This window comes from Anser anser (genome assembly GCF_964211835.1).
Source record: "Anser anser genome assembly, chromosome: 8".
NCBI classification, from domain to species: Eukaryota; Metazoa; Chordata; class Aves; order Anseriformes; family Anatidae; genus Anser; species Anser anser.
In genome coordinates, this window is record NC_139728.1 from 23444755 (window position 1) to 23459642 (window position 14888).

The 14888-nt window shown below is 53.2% G+C and overlaps 1 protein-coding gene across 2 annotated transcripts in view; it reads left to right on the plus strand.

Annotated features, from left to right (window-relative positions):
- FOXE3 (forkhead box E3) overlaps positions 1-14888 on the plus strand; it is a 30423-nt gene that overhangs the window by 7421 nt on the left and 8114 nt on the right. For both annotated transcript variants that reach the window (XM_083845632.1, XM_083845633.1), the window contains exon 2: positions 10173-10294. The gene's annotated coding sequence lies outside the window, so the exon portion shown is untranslated. The remainder of the gene's footprint in view (positions 1-10172; positions 10295-14888) is intronic.

The window sequence follows — 14888 nt, forward strand, 5'->3', positions numbered from 1 at the left end:
GATGGTGGTGGAAAGTGGTCTCTTGCTGCTCTCTGATAGGAAGCACAGCTGTGAAACTGCTCGAAATACACATCACAAGTAATAAAAGCTCAGCTGCTAGGAAGATTATGGGGGTGGACCAGCAGTGGCGTGTCCAAGAGCATTGGGTTGCTGTGATGCAAGCCGTGCATCTCAGGTGGGGTAAGTCCTCTGCCAGGGACGAAATAAACTCTTGCAGCTGGGACCTCTACCTGCTGAGCTGTGCTGGTCTTTTTCGGCCTCAGACCATGGCCCGCTTGATGTCTTTAAACAAATCAATCAAAGGGCAGTGGTGGGGAAGAAAACACAAACAGGAAGGGCAGGATGGAAGAGCAGGTTTCAGAGCGAGCTGATGCCATAAGGAGGGGGGTAAATCCCTGGAGGGTGTGTGAAACGGATGGCTCCGGTATTGCCGTGGTCAGGATTTGGGTGAAAATGTGAAGGGGGGGGACTGTCTGGCTCCGGACAATACCTGGCGACTTGCGGAGAGGAAGAGCAATGAGGCTGATGAGAGGTGACCTAGGCAGGTCACTCAGAAAATCTGGTTTGCTGGCCTGGGGAGAACAGGGCAGCCTTGGCCTGATGTTATCTGGGGCTGTGTGCCAAGGAGGAGGCAGCGATGTGGGTGGGAGTCTCTAGGACGGCATCCCGAGGAGTGGTGATATCTGTCAGGAAAGGAAATTTCAGCAAAACCTGTGATTTTTAAGAAAAACTTTTTTCTTTTTCATCTGTATATGCTCACTTGGCTGGGTGAGCAGAGGGCTCCAGACCTTGCTGTGCAGTGAGGTGGTCCCAAAGCCCACAAGATCCCAAATATTGCATCTCTGTAGGACTTTGGCATCTGGCTCCTGCTGGTTGAGCTGAAGTGACTTTCCCAAGGGCACCCAGGTGTCCTGGGGCATGAAAGAGAGGGGACCCCGAATCTCTCAGTTAACCTTAAACTACCGCAGCACCCTGTCTCCTCCTCAGTCTTCTTTAACAGGCAACAGCTCAGGGTACCTGTTAGTGCAAAGCTGGCTCATCAACACATTTATATTGGTTTAACACTGAAGTTAGTGTATTTCCGGGGTAATCACAAAAATGTGTTGGTTTATTATTTCTCTCAATGACATTCTTATTTTAAGATGGCGATGTCATGACTAGAAGGGACCTGCTGAATAAACAGCCATTGCTTTTCTTTGTGAAGAGATTATGTTTTGTTGTGCTTGCGGAAAGGACTTCTGCTGCCATGTGTTGCCTTTTAAAAGCAAAAGGAATAATAAGCAACAAAAAAGTCTTTAGACACGGTGCCTATTTGGAAGGAAAATCAGGTTTGCTATCGTGTGCGTCGTTCAATTTACTTTATATTAATTTGATCTTTTCTTTTCAGCGCGACCTGATTAGTTCCATATGTTTTTCCCCATGGCTTGGCCAGTAAAACTGCTTGTCTGAGTCATCAACTAGATAAATAATTGGCAGCTCCAAGGGCCCATCTCCTAAATCATTCCATAGTCGCTTGTGGCCCGAGCAGATCCCGGTTGCTTGTGCATTTGAGTCAGCTGTAAAGTCTAATCTGGGCTTTCACTGGCCCCAGGGGACCAACAAACCGCCGATTACGGAGCCTCACGTCGGCTTGTCTTGGCACGGCCTCTGGAAGAACGCAGCGAGCCGCTGGGGACCGCGCGGTCGGGGCTGGTATTTATGGTTGGGGCTGAGGAGCTGTCCCAAAATGGGCACCCCGGGGTGCACACCTGGCAGCCCTGTGGTTTCTGTGTGGGGACCTGGAACGGGGCCTGGGCTTCCCGGGGGCTGAGTTGCTTCGTGGGGACCCTGTGCTGGCATCTGCCCTTGAACGGGCCGGTCTGGCCTCGGGCTGTCCTGGCATTTTTCTCTTCTCCAAACGCAGCTCTCGGTCCCAGGTGCAGCTGGCTGAAAGGCGGCCCCCAGCCGTGTGGCAGGGACTGAGAAGCACAGCTACGTGGGCTGCATGAATACAGCCCCGTGTGACCCCCGCCTCCCCACAGCTCAGCCCTGTGCCAGGAGCAATAAAGTGGGCACGGGCCTGCTCCTTCACCCGTGCTCGTCTCCTGGGAGACTCGATTCCCTCTGCTCATTCCCTCTGCTTAAATAAGAGAAACGCTGGACATCAGCTCTCCTGTCCCAGCTAGTTATTTCTGGCTTGGTTTATTTTTCTTTTTTTTTTTTAAGGGTGCCATGTGGGTTTTGTTGAAATCAGATCCAAGCAGTAACCCCACCGTGGTTGGGGAAGTCGTGCTGCTGTCCTGAGATTGCAAAGGGAGCTGAACTGGATGCTCCCTTCCCTGAATGTGGGGTTTGGAGGGTATGACTGCAGCTTAAAATATAACAAGGTGCCAAAAGCCGGATGAGAGATAGCTCGGCAGCGATCTCTGAGCTTGAGGAAAAATAGTGTAAATCTGGAACAGGCCCACGGTCTTCAGAACTGGCTCCAGGCATCTCAGCAGCGGAGGCACGGCTTCTGCTGGGTTGGAAAAATAAAGTGTGCCTCTTTTGAGATGTCCTGGCCCCTTGGCTTGCGTTAGAAGTGTTTGGGGCAAGCCTGGTGCTTCAGAGAGATGCCCCTGAGCCCCAGGGCAGGTGGTGGGCACGGGGAGGGGGCAGAGCCCTCCTGCCCTTCGGGTGGCGTTGAGGAGTTCCAGGTAAGTGAAGTTAAAGGAGAATGAAATGATTGCACTGGGCTGGGATAAAGGCCACATTATCGTACTGCAGCATGTGGCGGTGGCATCCAGCAGCGTCAAAATGAGCTTCAGGGAACTGAAACCAAGCAAATCGATGGGTTCGTATGTGCACGTCTCTGCCACAACGCGAGCCAACATGGCTCCTGCCGTGGCAGTGCTGGGCCCGGGCCTCTGAGGCCTGCTCAGGTCCTCGTTTGACTGGTGCCTGCTTTGGGCTCTGTGGGGCTCCCAGGAGCTCAGCGGCATTTCTGTGCGAGGGGAAGGGTGCCGGGTGAGCCCTTTGGTGGATGGGGCCAACAGGTGACTCTTTCCCAAGCACATGGCTAGCTCCCCTGAGCAGCCTGTGCAAAGATGGACGCTCTCTTCTTCCCTAACCTTCCTCTCATGACTTCTTCCTTCTCTCTGTCCTCTTGAATGTTTTGATGTGGATCTAGATTGATGTTTTGCAAAAAAACAGCTCTCTTCCATGGCTGCCCAGTGCCTTCTCCTCCTCTTCCAGCCCAGAAAGGACCAGCACTGGCTCCTAACCTCTCCATGGGACTGGGTCCCTCTGTGCCCCCAGCACACACAGACTTGCTGGGGGAGAGGGGTGAGAAGAAGCAGAGGACTGGAAGAAGCATTTTGTTAGTCAATGCGACTGGCCGAGTTGAATTATGTGTTAAAGTTTGACAGTTGTTGATGCGTTGAGTATTTTGTACCATTACAGGGTTTTAGGAGTCCCAATGCAGATTTTCTATAATTTGTTTGCTGTGATTTGAGTGTTTTCCTTGAAGAAAGAAAATTTGCCATGCAATTTACTGCATGCATGTAATTTTTTTTTTTAATGTGAAGTGGAAGCAAGCATCTGAAATCATTCTTCTCCTTCTGACAGCAACATCTGTAAAACCTTAACGCTGGGAGGAGGCAGGAACCAAGAGATTTATAACCCCCCGCTGAAATATTGGAACGACCTTATTTCCCGGCAATTAGCTTTGCTCAAAACATTTTTGTTTCCTATTAGAAGCAATCTACTAACATTTATATTGATGTGTTTAATAGTTGTTGGCCATCTCTGAATTCCAGCAGGCAAGGCAGAAGGGGAGGGGAGGAACACGCTCTCTAAACTGTGAGCACATTTGTGTTGCATTGTGTGTTGCGTTTGTTGATAGTGGTGAAAACATCCATCACGCTATGCTCTGCGATGGGGATGACATCTTTGGGGAAAGGGAAGGGAATTGGTCCTTGGCCAAAGCTTCCCTACCGCTGCAGTGTATCAGGATGAGCTCCAGCGCCTTTGCTGGAGAGGGGATCTTGGTTCAGCCGAAACTCACGAAGAGTGGAGAAATGAAGAGAGGCGAGGAAGGAGCCGCCCCTACACGTAAGATGCCGGAGGAATGAGTAAGGGCTCTGATGGACAAGCGGGGATGAGGCAGTGGGAGAGGTTACCATCGCCAAGCCCAGGGGCACAGAGACAGGCGTGCGTCCAACTCAGCCCCTGCATCCCGGTGCCTGGCAGACTATCATCCTATAGACTTCAAGAACAGTTTAACCTTAAAATTAGGATGAAAAGCAGGTGGCCGGGAGGACTGTTCCTGTCCTGCAGCGGATGTGACCATCTACAGCTGAGCAGGGAGCTGGTGACAGCAGCTCCTGAGACCTCTCTGGGGCAACCTGGGAGAGAGAATTTCTCGCAGCCCTCAGTGAGGAGTGATTTTTAGTTAGATGGGTGGGTTTTTTGGGGATCTTCAGAGCATGATGTCATGGGATAAAACTGAGAATCGTATTTTAGGCTGAGTTGCAATGTGAGGAAAGCCTAATGTCTGAATGCATTCATAGCCTGGGAGGGAAGTTGCAGTGAGTGCTGTGACAGTATTGTCTTTTAGGAGCAGGAAAAAGAAATGCCTGCTTGCTCCTTGGCTTTGAGCTCAGGCAGATAAATGTATCTACATAGAGTCCTGAATGGATCTGAAAAAGACTAATGGTTTAATTGTTGGAAAAAACACTGTTTTAGGAATGTCGAAACAAAGTTAAGTTTGAAATATTGAGGATGTTTAAGGACAGTGACTTGTTTCTTTGTTTTGAAATGATTTATTTGCCTTGAATTTTTTATTTTTCTTTGGGGTGGTGGTGATTTAGGATATTATGGTTGTGGATTTAGGATATTATGGTTGTCCAACTGGCTGTGGAACGTTCCTGTGATGGGCAGCATGGAGGAGAAGCTTTCTGGGGAAATGCTGTAGCCTTGCCTATGAGGGATTGTCATCCCTAGTGTTCGTTCGGGTTTTGTTGTCTATTTGCTTGCTGGAGGTTTCTTTCACCAGGAGATATCACTTTGGGAAGTTTGCTCCAGGACAGACAGCTGATGGTGTCAGCTCAGTTTTGTTAAAGTACAATGACAATTCACTTGCTTTGGCTGAAAAAAGCCATTCCTGACCCAGCTGCTTCCAGCTCTGCCACAGTTCACCATCCCCTATGCTGTGCAGTTGTGACTGTTTTATCAGGCTGTGTGGTTAGCTGAACAACCCCATGGTCCAGGTTAGAAACCGATCCCTTCTGGGGCTGCAGCAGCGAACACAGAGCTGCGGGCCTCAAGGATGGCAATTTCTTAATCTGGTTTGACTTGAGAGCCGCGGCTTTGTACAGTCACACCTGAATATTCACCCACTCGAATGATTTCTCCCCATAAATCACTCGGTGGCTGAGATGCTTTCCCCAGTTATGCGTGCGCTGTGTTGAAATAGCCACTTAGGACCAAACCTAGAGATGCTCTGCAGGTGTAGAGGCTGTTTTGACAACCTTGGGGAGCAAAGATGCCAAAGAGGCAGAGGTTACCTGCCTCTTTAATGCCATGGGGCCATGGGCTGGGTCCTCTGTGGGGCTTGGGGCACTCCTGCTGAGGTTTCTTAGGGCTGCACCCTTCTGGTGGGGCTGGAGGTTGAGAAACATCTTTGAGATGCTGCAGCAAAGTCCTCCTGGTGCATTTGTGTCCGTAGATGGCTGGAGCACGACAAGGCAAGCTGAACAGCAGGCTGAGGACGAGGACACCACTCCTCCCCCAGTGCGTGGGCACGTTAGGTATGGAGAAGATCACATCTCTCCTGCTCTCTGCTGCACTGCCTGCCGCGGAGGGAGGGTGCTGCTGTCAGTCAGCAGCCTGTCTCGCTGCAGGCATTCCTGCCACAAGTCTCTTCAGGTTCACCTCTTTGTGTGTAGTCAAATAATTCCCCCTCCAAGGAGCTCATTTGTCTTTCTTTTTCTTTCCAAGGGGCCAGGGCAGCTCCTGCTCCCCATTCTTCCCTCCCGAGAGAGGCTGAAACCCCCCTGCTCTTCGCTGCAGGCACTGCTGTGTGGGCCAGGAAAAGGCGATGTGAGAGATGGATTCTCCTGCACATTCACCCCCAATTATATTTTTGTGTCTGTAAAGCATTGCTTAGATGGATCCAGAGACTCTCATATCACATTTCCATGGGTCTGGTTTGACACCGCCCGGTGCCGCTGGCTCCTAGGAGGTCCCAGGGCATGGGCAGCTGATCACGCAGCGGGCGACCTGCCCCGCTCCCCTGACTGCGATGCAAGGGGCTGCTGGGAGTTGCCAAAAATCCCGTAAGAAAGCTAAACACCCAGGGAGAGGGGGAGGGCTGTTGAAGAACGATGTCGGTTCCACCCCAAAAGGGGTAAACTGGCCACGAACTGACCTGTGCTGCTTCTAGCTGTTAGGAAGGCGAAGGGCAAAGCCAGTTAACACAGGAGCTGATGGGGGGCCAAAACTCAAGTGAGCTCGTGATGGAGGCTGGGGGGCAGCTCGGTTTGCTCCTTGTTCCCAGAGCGTCGCCTGCTCAAAAATGGGGAGAATTTAAATGGGAGAAAGGATGTAGAGAGGGAAACTGGCCCCTGTGCTGAAGGAGCAGTGGCTGCCAGTGGGACTGGGAGATGATCCTTTTGTTTCACACATGCCTCCAAGGATGCTGCGCAGGCTGGGGGCAGCACCCTTGCCTCCCTGGACAAAGTGGCTTTTCAGCAGTGGATTATTCTGGTGGAGGTACCGTAAGCGTGTATTTTGGCTGAGGGATGCTGCTTTTGGGGGTGCTTTTGTGCCGGGAACTCAGTGTGTGGGACCATCCTCGCTCTCCCTCCCCGAGGGGCAGGTCTCTTCACCTGCCAGCTGCGGGCGGGCGCAGCACGTGGAATTAGCCAGGGGTGTGTGGGTGCACGTGTTTATTTTCTTATTGCTTTTGAAAGAGCGACATTGTGGTGGCTGACATCTAATCCTAAATTTGGGATACCTGGCATTGTAAGGAGAAAACAAACCTTCCTGCACTTAAGATGAGTGGCGGGGCAGGTCTGGCCCCAGCGCCTTTCAGAACTCCTTTGACCTTGCGAGCAGACCCCCTGGGCTGACTGACAGCCTTTTACGGCCGCATTAGAGCTGAGGTGACCTTGTTTATCTGGGGATTCACCTGGGAGACAGCAGACATGTCCAGGGATATGAAGTCTCGAGCTGAAAATGTTTGCTCAGGTATTAGGGCTAGAGTTAATTTAGACTGAATGCCTCCTCGGTGGCACCAGCCGCTGCTCCGCGGGACAAGGCGCCCCCCGGCCGATGACAGTTGTTTTAGGCTTGCCTTAGACATCGGGTTCCCGAGAGCAGGGCTGGAGGGGAGCCATGTGGAGTCTTTCAGCTTGCTCTGAGTTTCCTTTGTTTAATATCTCTTGGTTTTTTGGTGAAAAAATGAGCCCAGGTGAAAGGGGCAGGGTAGGGTCCCTTTGGATGTCACCCAGGGAAGGAAGCCATCCCAGCAGATTGATTTCATCCGCCCTGCAGCCTCCAGTGCTGCTCTGTGCAGGCCAGCAGCATCCTTGGGCTGCAGCAGAGATGATCCTGGATGCAGGGAGAGCACTTGATTTTCTTTCTTTGGGCTGGTAGACCACTAACACTCAATGTGCATGGGTAGTCGAGGCTGCATCCCACCCCTGGGGAGGAACGAGTGCTGCTTTTCCCCATGTCCCTCCTGAGGCCATGTCCCTGCTCTTCCCCAGGCTTTCCTCAGCTGCTCTTTGGGCTGAATCCATGCCACTGCTTGTCCTGTAGGGACGTTTGTGCCTCTGACACGTGGTAGATACTGGAGAACTCATGGGTGATGGTTATCTTTGTGAAGCGCACAAAGAGGTGGCTGTTCCCGTGCTTCGGAGGCTGGGGCATCGTGGTGCTTGGGAGGGTGGGAAAACACAAGTGAGGGTGTTGGAAAGCAGGTGCCAGGCTTCCCAGAGTTGCGGTGTGGGTTGTCACAAGCAGATCTCTCACAGGTTTGCATTTTAGCTGTGTGATTCCCCTGCAGGATCCCCCCAAAAGCTCAACCTCCTCTGCTGGGACCCCACAGCTTCTCAGAGCAGAAGCTTCTGGCTGGGCTCAGCGAGACCCAGAGGGGAAACCGGGAGCCGATCGCTGGTGACAGTGCGGGTGTCCTGGTGTTCCCATAAACTCGCGCAGGCCAGAACGAGCCCTTTTATTCCATATTGCTGGCATGCCTGAGCTGTGCTGGTTTATCCGGGAGCCGTCACCCCCCTTGGTTCATCCAGCGCTGCCAGAGCCGCGGGCAGGAGCTGGAGTACAGCAGATCTGACACGTGGGCTGCAGGGAGCTGCGAGGCTGAAAACACGTCACTTGTGCTGTGGGACCCCCTGGGGGGGGATCTGAGGCGCTCGGCACGGCGTGGGCACCGCTGTGTGTCCGTCCGGAGCTGGCCCAGCCTCGGCAGTGAGCCCGGCGTGGAGCCCTTTGGAAGCGTGGCTGCTGCAGCCTCCCTGCGCCGGGGGGCCGGGCTCGCGCCGCCCAGCTATTTATTTAAGAAAAAAAATATTATCATTTCAGGCGTCGGCGGAGTGGGCTGTATCGCCATTGTATCAACGATGTGGTTTTAAGGCGCTTTCCTCCGCTTAAATGCTATTTGCCTTCTCCTTCAGGCAATTGAATTTAAGAAAACTCTGGTCGCCCAGATCTGGCCGGGCAGATTCCTCCCCCTGAGCGCGATTCCCAGCAGGGATCAGCTCCCCAGAAACTCTGGGAGCTGTCACTTCGGTGCACCGGGCTGAACGGATTACCCAGCCCTGCATCGTCTGCTCTTTTATCTGCCCCAAAGCGGTGGGAAGCCAGGAGTAACCCCCAAGGGTTCCTCTGAGGAGCGGTTTCTGGAGCCCGGGGTCAGGTGGCTGTTATTGTAGCTAAAGGTGTTTAACCCCAATTGATTTTGACAAGCCCTATTAGCAGATCCCCCAATTACTTATCGGGTTTTCAGAGGAACGTTGTCGATTTGAGGCCTGATGCGCTAACCCCAGCGCTGCTGACAGGATGTGGCAGGTACCAAACCTGCCTCGATGGATGGAGAAAAAAAAAATAATAAATAAATCCCCATTGATCTTCAGGGCCAAATTCTGACCCTGTCCTGGGGCTGGGAGCTCTTGAGGGTGGCGGAGCCAGATCACATGCTGCTGGTTTAAGAAGTAAGACAGATGAAGCGTCCTGCCCTGCAAAGCACCAAGCATCCTCGGGGCAGCCAGGGTTGGGCACAAACCCTGGGTGACTTGTTTGCCAGACACGGCGGCAACACCTGATGGTGGATCCCAGGAAGAAAAGGAGATTACTGGCTATTTTGGCAGGCTCAGACCCCATGCTGAGCAGCAGCGTGGTTGAATTCAGCGCCCCAAAGCCCTGCAGGCTGGGGCCCTGGCAGGGCAGGCAGAGGAGCTGCCCAGAGCCTTCTGCCGGTGAGAAACGCCCGGCGCTGAGCTCCGAGGCTCAGCTCCCAAGGACGGTTGAGATCATTTGGAAATGACTGGGAGTTATGTGACTAAGTAATCTCGGAGGATCTGGGCACAGCACCACTGGCGAATTTCTTCGTATGGCATCGGGAGCTGTTGGCTCCGGGCTTCGCCACCCGTTCCAGCGAGTGACTTGCGAGTCCTCCGAGGTGTTTGGTAACAAACACCTTGTAAAATGCGTAAAAAATTGAATTGCAGCATTCACGGGTAATGTGCCAGGCCAAGGGATAACTGCTGGTAGGTTTTTTTTTTTACCTGTTGTCTGCAGGACCAATGAACTTCAGGGTTTTGCAGAGACAAAAGTGTTGAACACGCTGTTTACAACCAGCTCCCTCATCCTTCAGGGAGTGGGCAGGTATACAAGGCACTTCTTACAAAGAGAAGAGACCCTCATTAAGCAGCAGTGCATCTGTTGTTTCTTGGTCATTCGACAGCAATTCATAATCCATTTCTTGTTTCTGTTATGGGCATATTTGTGTTATGGTGTTCATTCCCCACCTACTATTTCTGAAGATAACTTTCACATTGAAAACTGCCCATATTCTTCCAAATAAAGAATGGCATTTAAATGGAAAATATTTCTTCCAGATGATTACCTTCAAACAGCCAGTTCCTTGCCTTGTTTGAGGTTATTAAAGCTTTTTTGTTGTTGTTTTATTGCAGGAGTTTTTAGCTCAAGCCTCCAGAAATTTGGGCAATGGAGGCAGCTGCCGTCGGCATTGGAAACGCACAGTGGAGATTTTGGCAACTGATGTCCTGAGTAAGCTTGGCCAAGTCATCTAAAGGTAAGGAGCCTCTCCTTGCTGATTTCTGGGGGTTATCGGTCGTCTGCAGAGGTGACTTTGGTCCCTCAGCCTGCCTGTGGGGTGAGAGCAGCGGTGGCTCCATGCTCGTGTAGGTGTTGGAGCTGGTTGGCTTCAAGCAGGGGACATCTCGTGCCCTAGCCGTAGTGTTTGGCAGCATCCCATGGGCTTTCTGGGCTCTCAGGGCCTTGAAGTGACCTGCAAACCTCCGTTTTAGGTGTTCTCTCTTCTCTCGTCCAGAGCTGCGTCGTTTAGGAAAATGCTGATGTCGATGTGAAAAGTCCTGGCAATGGCTGGGCTGGGTCACGGGGCAGGAACAAATCGCTTTCCCACTAGGGAAAGGTCATCTGTGAAATTTTACGGACAGTTCCCCTGTTCTCCAAATACCCTCTCCCCCCGGCTTTTTTTTTTTAAATATTTTTTTTTTCCGTGTGTAATTGCGTGTCAGGCCAAGTGCACTGAGAATGTGAGCAGGGTCTGATACAAGGAGGGTGAAATGAGATAATCCATGTTTTCATCATCCATAGGCCTCTCTTTTCACAGCCCGTGGGCCGTACTTTATTAGGCTGAGCAGCTCTGGGCCTGCAAGAAAGAGGAGGACTTTCTCATCCCGATGAGAATGGGGCAGTGAATGGATTCCAAGTGTTTACTCAGCATTTGTCTCGTGCTTTATCAAAGGCATGAGGAGGAGGTGCCGACAGACCTTTTGTCCCGCTGATGTGTTATGACAATGTTCCATGAATATGCAGAATGGCAGAAGGGATTAGAGCCAGTACAATTCCCCTCCGGCGCTGCTTTTTTTTTTCTTTTTTTTTTTTTTCCTTTTTTTTTTATTTTTGCCTGGGATGTTCAGGGGTTTAAGGGTGACCTGCTCGCAGTCAGGGCACTAAACATCAGATTTCCCCGCAGATAGGGGTGTAAAAATCCCACACTTGTCCAAAGCTGTTAGCATCTGGCTCGAGGGTTGGGCTGCCGTGGTCACTGGCTGCTCTTTATGAAGCTTGGGCTGGCAGGAGCTGCCTGGCTGACAGCTTTGTGTTTCAGGAGACAGGGGGATATTGGGGCGTAATTAAAACCTGAGTTGATCAGTGACACGTGAAACCCAGGCCGATGGTGATGTGGCTGCTGCTTTTCTCTTGGTGTGGGCTGGCAAGCAATGCCTCGCCGTGCTCTGCTGCTGCTACCCGAAGTCCTCATCCAGGCTGCCCAAAATTTGGGTGTCGTTCAGGGGTGCTGGCATCGGGCAGTGATGCTCTCCATGCTCTGAGCGCATCCCTTTGTCTGTAGGGGTTAATGCACCGGCGAGGCAGGTGGTGGACATTATTTCCCTTTTCAATATGGGGAGGTGATGGAGATGATGCTGCAGCAGGTCGGAGGGAGCAGGCACGGTGCTGGAGCCTCGGGCATAAATCCAAGCTTTCCTCTCGTGTTTCTGATCCTTCTTCTCCAAGTGGTGCTGTTGAGCGATGGCCAGCAGCCGTCAACCCGTCCTGGTTGTGGTGCGTTTCTTCTGTGTAGCTGCGCAAAGGTGTTCCACCTGAAAAAATGTTCTCCGCTGGTTTCCTAAATCTTGAGAATCTTTCCCGTCCCGTTCCTCAAATGGTTTGAGGGGGAGCTCCCCGGATGTGTATATACGAGGTTAATGGTGACTTTGGGTCCTATCTGGGTCCTGTCGGTGCGGTTGCTGTGTGTGGGGCTGCCAAGTTGGTAACTGGAGAGTACGGAGGGGAAAAACAGTGGGGAAGGAGGCAGAGCCTCCCTGAAGTCCTGGCACTGGCCGTGGGGAGGTGGCACCCGCTGCCATGGCACGTGCCGTCGCTTGCTGGTGTCCTTCTCCAGCCACTTGGGAACACAGGCAGTAAGTAACCTAATGAATTTTGATGCAATTAGCCCGATGCCAGCTCTCGGCTGGTGGCCCACGAGAGCTCTTGGCGATGGCTCCGGCGTCTGCTGTGCGCACTGCTTGCCCTTGCTGCCGCCGGAGGGTGCAGACCCCCATCCGAGGGGTCTGGGCAGCACTGGGCTGTGTTCCTGGCAATCCCGGACCCAAAACTCCTTGGGCTGGTTGCTCAGGCAGCCAAATTCTTGAGGCCGGCTTAAAAAGGACCGGGGAGCTTTTGCCATCCGTCTGCTTTCAGCACCGCCAGCAGTGCGAGGCCTGCCTTTGCCCTGTGGGCTGCGCGCGGAGGGTCGCAGTGCTGACGCTGTTCTTTGCAATCGGGCCTCCTCCACCGCAGCGTGAGGGAAGAACAATGAGATGTGAACAAGTCCTTCCCCCTTGGAGAAACCTGTGACGAAAACACGATTGGCAGCCCTGGGAAGGAGGCCTCGGAACTGGCCTGGGTGCCAACCCTGCGTGGGCCAAGGGGATTTCCTGATGCCAGCTGGGCAAAGCAGTGCCCTGAGTCAGAGTGCATGGGATGAGGATCGGGAGCAGGAAAAGCGGGTTGTGGAGCAGCAGGCGTGAAGGCAGAAAGCCACCAGAATGAGGTGTGAGCTTGGAGCTCCAGCAAAGAGGCTGAGGCTGCCTGACATGGCCCGTTTCTCACCCAAGCAGAAGCAATTCGGCAAAGCCCACAACTTGGCGAGCCGGGATGCAGCTGTATCCTCCACAGCCACGTCACCCAGTGGGACAGGGCTGGGGCAGGAGCAGAAGCGGCGTGGTGTGGGCCTCCAGAGCAGCTACCCCAGAGCTAGAGGTGATGGGCGAACCGCAGCAGCTCTCCCCAGGCACTCGGCGCTGACAGAAGCAGCCCAGATCTGGGTTTGGGTGCCAGCTGCCCACCTGCATCCAACACTGCTGTGATACAGGGATTCCCGTCTCAGCTGGAGGACCCCAGTGCCCACAAGTGCTTTGGAAGTGGCAGGTGGGAAGGGGTTGATTGAATCTTTGTGGGCCCCCAAAATAAAAAGATTTCTGGCTTGCTTCTGCCAGCCCCAGGTAGCAGAGGGCAGGGCTAGCTTTGGCTGGGAGCAGTGTGTGACAACGCTGTGATTCATGGCTGTCCAGTCTGATCTGAGTCTGAATCACCTCTCTTCCCTCATCATGAGGAAATTACGTGATGAACATGGGCCTGTTGTGGCTGGAGACCCTCTTCCTTCACCGTACGCACGTTGAAGTCACTGCATGAAATTTTAGTCACTGGACATCTGTGGAGTGCTGTCAAAGGCATCCGAGGTCTCCACAACCTGAGCCCCCCAGCCAGCCATTTTCTGCAGCAGAACAGACACATGGTGAGATGTCCCCATTTTGGGCAGAAGGGCTGGGAAGTGGCCAGGCCACCTCCTCAGTGCCTGGGGAATATGCAGACAGGTGCCTTGCTCCTGGACTTGCCCCTTCTCTTGCTCGGCTTTAGGATGCCCAGCAGAGGTCTCGTGCTTGGCTACCAGCCCTTGGCTCCCCATCAGCCCTGTGGGCCTTTGAGACCCTTCTCCAGGCAAGCATATGGGACTGGCTGGGAGGATCTCTGCTCTTCTTCCCCCCAGATCATCATCGACGTGAGGCCTCAGCTCTGCACCCTTGCTGGGAAATGCTCCCAGCTCCGTCCCCAATGTCCTACCCAGCTTCCAGCCACCAGCTCCTGGGCACCCTGCACCTCCAGCTGAGACCTCTCCTCCTCCGCTACCAGGAGGGGACTGACAGAGGTGCCTGGCCCAGCCAGGAGGGATTAAAGGGCTTTTGTTTCAAAAGCATTTTAAGCAATGTGAAAAAAAGCCAACCTGCCAGGCTGGCTGCAGGCAGATCGGATCGGAGGTATAAGACAGGGAAATTTTCCACGACAGAGGTGTGCTTCTGGCCTAAGGGGAGGGAAAAGGCTTATTGTGTTTGGAGTGAATGGAATCGCTCCTGGCAGGAGCATTAAACAGAGGAAAAAGAATCGGCAGTGAGCTAGCAAGGTGGGATTTTACCTGTCTGCCTGGGCTTGCAGCTAATCAGTCCAGCAGTTACGGGAGGGTAATGGAAGGATGAGGGAAAAGGAAACTTCTGTAGTGAAATGCTTGCCTGGGAGCCCTGATGTGCAGCGTTTGGGCGTCAGTCCCTTGACTTGACTGAAAAATGCAAGCCTTGGTGGGTTTGGGGTGGGATGCAGGTGGTCTGTACAGCAAATTTGCCTATTGCATGGCAGCCAGTGAGCGCTGGGGCAGCAGCAGGGCTCCCGGCTGTGGGGCCAGGGAGGGGGAAGTAGCGGGGCAGTGCAAGAAACCTGCTCCCCGTTCGGTGCCCGTGGCTGGGCTGTGTTCTGCCTGCTCCGCTCTTGTTCCCACCTTCCTCAGGTGGGTTTGCAGAGGCTTTCGGCAGACCTGGTGGGCCAGGTTCTCCCATGGGCCCGGTGCTTGTTTACGTGGTGAAAACACTACAGCTCTGTGTGAGCCTCGCAGAACAGCCCTGCAGGGCGCTGAGCTTTAATCGCCTACCTCGCGTCCTCCGGAGAAACCTGGGTTCTGCTGGGAAGAGGTGGCTCTTAAGGACATGGTTGGAAAGTTTGAGACCAAGGTTCCTTGTAAAGATCTGCTCTTGCAGGGGTTGTCTTCAGGAATTTGTGTCACGGTTTGTTCCACCGCCCCTTTTGACTGA